The sequence below is a fragment of the Lipophrys pholis genome (genome assembly GCF_963383615.2).
Source record: "Lipophrys pholis genome assembly, chromosome: 1".
Lineage (NCBI taxonomy): Eukaryota > Metazoa > Chordata > Actinopteri > Blenniiformes > Blenniidae > Lipophrys > Lipophrys pholis.
The window spans coordinates 2,713,221-2,721,768 of NC_137635.1; positions in this window are offsets into that span (position 1 = coordinate 2,713,221).

The window sequence follows — 8,548 nt, forward strand, 5'->3', positions numbered from 1 at the left end:
ATCTTGAAATTTCAATTTGTGCTGCATATGGTGTGTAGATACACGTAATTGATCAGATTAATTTGTTTTGCACAATTTCAGCAAGAATCAAGAAGTTGTTTTTTTTCTATGCACTTTTTCTATGAATCTATGCTTTATAATTAGGGTCACGGGGCGCTGGGGTCAATCCCAGCTCACTATATAGGCAGATACACCCTGGTCTGGTCAGAATATACCACACATTCACACCTATGGGCACTTTAGATTCAATAATAAACCTCGAGTGCACGTTTCTGGACTGTGGGAGGAAACCTGTAAAGGCACAGGAAGAACATACAAACTCCACCGCACCCCCCCGACGACACATAACACACACATAAAAAAAACAACAACAACAACCTCTTACTTGTGGCCCAACAGTTGCCCGTCCTTGTTTCTGCTCAGCAGTCGGCGGGTTAAAAATATTTCAAAGTACATTCATCATCTTGGACCTCAATTAGCATTGATCTGCAGGGGGGGAAAGAAACATTGCTACCATATTATATAGCATGGGGGCAATTTCTGTTCCAGTGATTGAGTGTACGGGGGGATTTCTCAAACGTAAGTATTTTGTCTTCCTGTCAATAATCTGGCACTTGTCTAAATTATTGATCAATAGCAACTGATCATTTCATACCAAGACACAACGGTGAAGTTGTTTCATGCTATTCACTAGGCGGTTTTTAGCTCCTGGCAAAGTGTAATATATTGTACTTATTAAAACAAAGAATAAATTCAAGCTTAATCTCGGGCTCCCTTTAAAGTCCTTGCTGACGAAGTAACTTATGGACGTTGCTCAGGAGCGTGTGAGCTTCATTTATGTGTGCTGTGGCAGCTGGTTCACATAACAAGGACTGTGAATAAGTCTTCTGCACAGTGATACCTGGTCAGTCTGAAGCACGTAGAAGTATAGAATAAATATTATCATTTATAAGTGATATAGTTTAGCAAGTAGTGATCTTGATCAATGAAATATTGAAAAATTGAGCAACTTGTGTTTTACATAAATAACTGTTTAGCTTTAGCAGGCATACCAAGGGGTGGCATCTGAACATGAACTTAATGTTGGATCTTAATCAAAAACCTGTAAATCCTTTATATTTAAAACAAATCCAAGAATCATTGTTCAACTTAATTAGAAAAAGCAAAGTGCATAAAAATGCTAAAACTTCCCTTTTTATATCTTTGCATGTGTGAAAAACCCCCACCCGGCTCTGGAAAACCCCCCAAAAAAAAGAAGAAATCATCAGAAATTGGTTGAGGATACTTTTCAGTCCGCTGTTTATTAAATGAAGTCCGTGTAATATAAGGTGAAGAGAGAATTACTGTAGCCATACAGATGGGCCCAAAACTGTGTCAGAGATTTTGTTCATTTTCATATTTTTAATTAACAGGCTTTCCTCCTCGTCTTCCATCAGTGAACGACTCTTCCTTTCATTTATTCCGTGTAGTTTATCTCCTCCAACCATTCATACACAACCTTATTGGATCCTGGGACTTAAGGATCCATCTTTTGGCCACCAGAGAAGCAGAACTAATGACAACATTACGGTGCCTTTGTGAGCACGGCCATCAAAATGTCGATCAACCAAGCAAGAAATAATGTTGGATTTAAAAAAAATAATAATTTAAAATTCGGAATGAATAAATATGGGTGTTTGGAATCTTTGCGGCTCAATTTGGAGAGATTTTCAAGGCGCTGACGCGCTTGTGGAAGATGCTGATGAACTAACTATCTCAAGGGTTTTTTGGGGGGGGGGGGGGGGGGGGGCTTGAGTGTGCAGTGGGTGTGAGGGTTTAACAAAAGATTACTACGTGGAGGACCGGCCTGGCAGAGTCGTACTTTCAGCCTCCGAGCCAAGCCGGTGACGATGCCACACAAGACGTCTTCAGGACGCCCTCTAATTGAAGCGACAGTCGAAGCTTTTCTCGGACTCAAAAACTGTCAGAGCCATTAGCATCTTCCTAATTACTGCGCTCCGGACTGCGGCGTGGACAGGAAGCACATGGTCAGCAAGTTAGAACTCACAGAGTTTATCTCTTCATTAAGACATTTTTGTCATTTTTCTGAATGAATAGAGAACCAGAACCAGTGTGACTCTCATCTATTCACCGCCGGGCCGCACAATGTGGCCGGTTACTGATGAGTAAGAGCCTGTGTTATTTAGAGAAACAACATGACTGACGCTTTTGTCTCGGTTTGGCTCAAAACTACAAAATATATCAAGAGTTTTACTAATTCTGCCCCGTCGGGGTGTTTAGAATATAGAGCACAATAAGTCTTCGTGATAAGTTCGTATAATTGTGACATGATTTTATTTTGTTTATCTATTTTATCAATTAATTACGGCATCAACACATCCGTTCAAGTATTTGTCAAAACAATGTTCCCTTACTTATTATTGCAGCTCCACGAGACACGAGCACGTATATGTGAACTCATTTGAAGATATAATACTGTAGTTTCTTTTCCAAATAATTTAAAATTTGTTGAATTGACGAGTATTAAACCACTATTCTATTTGTAAGAAGTACTTATTGCATAATATAATAACTTTTTTTTTCACGAGATGCAGCTGGAAGGTTAAGTAAGGAATGTGACTGTTACAGAAAACAGACATTTTTTCTAATGAAACACAAGACTGACGCTCATCCATCAACAAAATGTGCCAACAACAAAAACATTCAGGGACTTTGTTTGGTACCAAAATGTTTAAGGCATGACTTCTCTTATTGATGCCCCTTATGTGCTCATCTGAATGAGTTCACAAAAAGAAGATGTACAGGGTTTAGATCCCGTGCTTTTCAAAATAAAAGTGTGACGAAGCACTCAAAACTTAATAAAGTGACATTTACACAAGGGAAAGTTAGGACAAGACACAATATATAATGTGACTGCGCCTTAAAAAAACACAGCTTTGCCAAAAAAAAAAGAAAATTGAATATAATATTATTTTATTCCTGCTTATCTACGTATTTACTAAAGAAGATTCACATTGGGAGAAGCTTCTTTGCTGCCTGGTTCATTAATCTCCCCAGGAATCAGATTATTCACTTTACTCTTCTCCTGGCTCTGCTATTGAAGGAGCCTTTCTCACGCGATTTCTGACCTCAAGCTCTCTGTCACCCAGACTTAAGTGCAGCCCAATTCTGAGCACCCAGAGACCAAGTTACGCTCAATTTGGTTGCAATATAAACACGCTGATTTACCTAACGGGGAATACGCACACTGTAAGCATGATGAGGATCCGTCCTGGCAGGAGCATTTTACCCGCCGACTAATCTGGGGTGCTAAATTGTAAGTAACTGGGCTGAACTTGTGTCCTCCAGGCAGCAGAGGTCAGAGTTCAGCGTTCTGGCATAATCACGGATCACATCTTGTTATGCTTAGTGGACACTGAACAACGCTAGAGGCGCTTCTCATCTTGTGCTCCGCAGCAGAGACAAAGATCTGATTTAAGAAGGAGAAGGATAAATCAGAATCTGAAGCGTCGTGGTTTCGGATTCTGAGTTATGAAGGACCGTACCAGGATCTGCTGGCTTTGGACCGAGCGATCACGTAATATCTTCACACTGCCAAAGCAGAGTGCTATCACATTCCACCATGCTCTCCTTTTCGGTCTCATTTCCACTGTCTTTGTTTCTTTCTTTATAAACTCTGACATGAGGGGAGTTCTTGGTATTATTTGACAAATGGAGCACAAACGGAAAAAAATACGTGTTTTGTACGTGTCGCAGTCCGTAGATTAATGACATTAACAAAGTTTCCATTAGCACAGCGATCAGGGGAGACAGAGGCGTCCATGCGTAAATCCACATGACTGAATCACTGATAAGAGAAAATGAAACACATCTCCATGGGCCAAGAGGGGCCAAGAAACGCCACTCCAAATTAGTCTGCGGCCCAATTTGTTGTTACTTCATTAACCGGCCAGCATTTGCAGAGCGAGGGGAGGGAAGTTGTGACCCATCTTTTTCTCCTCAAAATTCCTCGCTCTGCCTCTGCTGGGCCTCTGAGCTTCGGTGTGCCGGAAGGCAGCCGCATGGGAGGATCAGCAGAGTGACACGGGGAGGGTTTCATCTGCCCGTGAATCATCTGCATAGGTAACAGCAGAGATTTTTAGAGTTTGGTGGTGTACCCCATCGGCCACACGTGCTTTGTGTCCTTGCTAATGTTTTCAAAATGAGCAGATTAGGGTTACATGTGAGACTTTTGGGATCCACAAGCTATAAAAAGCACAAGTTGTTTTAATAGCCTGCAACGGTTACACGTAAGGTTCTATTGTAAAGCTTAAGTTCAATTCGTTTGTGAATTATGATTTAAGGAAATAAAAAAAAAAATCTAATGATTTCTTCTCTTAAATAGTGTTGGGAAGAGGCATCCCCCTGACCTGTACTTTTTTCCTGGTGGTGCACTCCACCCAAAGCTCTCTGCTGCCCCCTGGAGGAGGTTTATAACACGCTCTTTATAAACCAATGGTTGAGTTTATCAGTAACAATAGATAAACTTTGTTTTTATGTGTTTGATTACACATTCACATCTCTGCTCACCGAAGACTGCGTTCACGAAGGATTATAAAAGGTTAGAGTAAGTGTTTATGTCTATTGCTGATGCAGCCGAACTACTTCAATGAAATGAGTTTTGGTGAAAAACTACAGTCGTACTTCAGAACTGTCATTAAAGATGCTTTAAAGTTGAAATTATCTTGGAATAAATAGGAGCAAAAGTGCTCACTCGGCACATTAAATCCAGTCAATTTAGCAATAAAAGCATTATCTAAAAAAAAAAATGGAGCAACAAGATCTACAAAAAAAAATTAAAATAACCAAGTGATGCACACAGTTATAAAATTTGAATGAAGTCATCCACCTAAATTGTTCATTTTACAATCCATGTTTAGAGTGAAAATGTTGCATTGTTGTTACCGGCTGTGGTTGAGGGAGGAGCAGGAAGCCACGTGGTGCAGGTGACGCACGTGCAGACAGCTGTTTCTGTCAGTTAATCAACAATCGGACATGAACGGAAACTCGCGTGTTTGCTTTTGGGTAGTTTGAAACTCGCTGCAGGTAAATCCATTTACATGTAATAATCCAGGTTCGTCAAAGTACATTGTTGTCGGATACGCTGAGTGGATTATCCTGTTAGCTCGTGGTTAGGTGTGTTGCAGCAAGAAGCATTCAGTTGTATCACTAATGTTTTTTCCCACAACCACAATTGACCTAATTATTTTTGTTTTTAACGTCAAACATGCACAGGGAGAACATGCAAACTCTGTTTTTAGAACTGCACCTGTATTAAACACCGAGGGTCTGACCACTGATTCTTGACTTTTATTTTAGTTTTGCTTTTTATTTCCAGGAGCTGTTGTTGTGGTTATTGTTGCAGCACGACAGTGATCATTTCCAATGACACTTTATTTTTTTTTGTCGTTCAGCATTTTCCAGTCCCGTATCCTTCTTCCCTTCACGCCAACAACCTGCAGTACCACTGTTTCCACCGGCACCCTGGTGGCTCACAGCACCACAGGCGGTCCACCGCTCCAGTATGGGTGACATATTTGTGATCCACATATTTAAATTGGCAAATGTTGTACTTGTTGACTGGCGATAATCCTGCACTGGTGTTTTTCATCGCACAGTAAGACATGTTTAAAGCTACCCGATAAGGCTTTTTTACACAGATTATTTTCTTTTTATTTCAAAACACTGTTTTGAATACCACTGTTCTTATAGGTAAAGTAATGTGTTAAACTTAATGATGTTATCAAGGAGTTCGGTTCACTGGTTTTAAGCCTGATTCAAATGTGGCCAAACTATATTGAAGCAGAACCCTGTGCTTGTTTCCCCTCTAAAATAAACTGAAATGACCATTGTTCACAAACTATTAGTGTAGCCATGGGCGTTCAGTAACAAGAAACCGCCGACACCAGAAAACAAGGCAATAAATCAACACATGATCTCCCTTCATGTCAGTTGACAATGAAATGCAGGATCAAAAATGATTTCAAGATGTAACTGTAGACAGCCAGAATGTTCAGGTTGTTTTTTTTTAGATGTATGATATCAGAACAATACAGTCGGTCTTTAAACTATCAAGCCACTCGCTTGTAGCAAAGCGACATAATGGGTTTCCTAACAATTCAACTCTCTTTTTCCACAAAGTAAAACTGAAACAATCAGAAGCAGTGATAGTTTATTGAGGTATGTTTTTGGCTAAAATTAGAATCATGTTGTCATTTTAAATGCTATTTCAATACGATTTCCCATAAAAGAGTCGACTATCTACAGAATGATGATGCAGTGATCTATCGCTGTTCAGCATTCAGTATATTGTGTTTTGGATTTTTTAATTTTGATTATGCAGAGAAAATGCTGCTCTATTTATTTATTTATTTTTTTTACATTTTCAGGCTGAGAATTATTAGAAGTTGTGTACAACATGTAAACAGACAAAGCAATTAATCAAATCCCGTCGAGGAGTAATCACGACGCGCCGATGAAACCAAGGATCAAACGCTGAATGAATGTTGTGAGATTAAAGTCACAGCAGGCTGGGTCTGAAGTGGATCAGTGCAGGTTCAGGTGGAGCTGTGGGGCCTCTTCTTCTTCTTTTTTTTTTTTTTTCTTCCTCTTTCCTGCTGATAGAACTGGCTGTCTGGGATGGGTAGTTTCTTATCTTCCATAGCCCACTAATATCCACAGGGGACCAACAGTGTTTGGCACCCTGAAAGCCTTTCTCCTCCGCCGGATGGGAAATCAGCCTGGGTGGATCACGGGGGGCTTGAGACATGGATGCCATATGGCCCCTATTTATTCTCTGTGGAGTTCAGGCCTTTGGGATGCCCAGCTTCTAAACGTACACAAGAGATGTTTGACAATATGTGCCATCACAAAAGCCTTTTGGCAGCTTATGTTGTTGTCATTACTGGCACACCACTGCAGTAATGTGCAGCTTTCAACAGTGACGAGGCCACAGCGCCGCCCGAAGAGGAAAACGCTGCTAACCATGTGAAGAGTATTTCAGGAACGATGGTGCATGTTTAAGGGGGGAAAAAAGTCCAGCTTGTCCTTTTTATTTCTTTTTCTGGCAAATCTTTGAATTGCCTTTACGTCAATTTAGGTTTTTTTGTTTTTTTTTTCAAGTGGAATTTAAAGATAAATGAAATTAAGCATCGCGTACACGCCGCCCAATGTGTCAGTTACAAATGATGACAAATATCGAAACAGACTTGCAAAATTTAAACGACATTACCAGAATAGCCATTAAGGAAATTATACATCCATCTGTCTTCTATACCACTTTATCCTGGTCAGGGTGGCGGGCTGCTGGAGCCGATCCCAGCTAACTGTGGGCGAAGGCAGGGTACGGCCTGGACAAGCTGCCAGTCCATCACAGGGCAAACACACACACACACACACACACACACACACACACACACACACACATTTAGGCTTATTAATTAACTCGTGCACATAAAAAAAAATTAAATTTAGTAACTCCAGTTTGAGAGCACAGTGTTTCTGTCTGATGTTCCGCCGAGAGAATGCATGAGGGACATTCGCGTTCCACTAAATACTGAATGCTGAAGCTTGAATTAGATGGAAGCTTTGTCTTAATTGTGTCAAGGAATTAGCACCGATGTTAAACGGGTAGTTGAAGAGGGCGGGGTGACGGCGAGTCGCAGGCAGATCGCACAGCGCTGAAGTGGTGAGCTGTGGTGTTTCGCTGCATGAAAACACTGGTACTGTTGTCGTCAAGGGGCCTTTTTGAGTGGAGTTTGTGTGTTTTCACCCTCCCTTCGTGGGTATTATTCAGGTTCTGGCTCATCACTGGTCATAGGTGTGACTGCCAAGGCTTCCTCCTAGTTTTTATCGGTGTCAATCGGTGGTAGCCCCGACCTTGTGATCCAGGTTCGATGTTCATTACAGTGAAATTTGATGTTGGAAATGCCAGATTTGTATCATAACACACAGCTTCTGCAGTCGTCAAACAAGTTCACAGATGTAGATTTACATGCAATTCTATATTTTATCGTTGCTGTCCCTGTATCATCTCAATATCTGTTCCTACATTTGTTCAAGAGTCAAATAAATCCCAAATCTTAAGCTGAAATATTAATCTCAAATGGCCACAAACAGACACTTTTTAGTTCCATTTTTCATAATTGATTGACACATCTTTAAAAGAGAGAGAGAGAGAGAAAAATAGAGCAGCAGAAAGGTGCACTACTGTGTGTGGCCAGCTGAGGACATGCTTTCCTCAGAGTGGAGACAGGGAACATATAGCTTTATGTATCCTCATGTCAGTGGAACTCAACCTTAGAGTTGCAATGTGTTTATGCAGCTTTAATGATGGAACATTCTGGCTGTTAAACAGCTCCGAGAACAGTGCAAGCAATGCAAATACACATCTGCATATAGCAACGAAAAAGAAGTGAAAGGATTCGATGCCTAAAAACATAAAGCAGGCGAAGAGTTAATAATTGTAGCTGTAATATGTCATAACACTACATAAGATTTGCATACTACA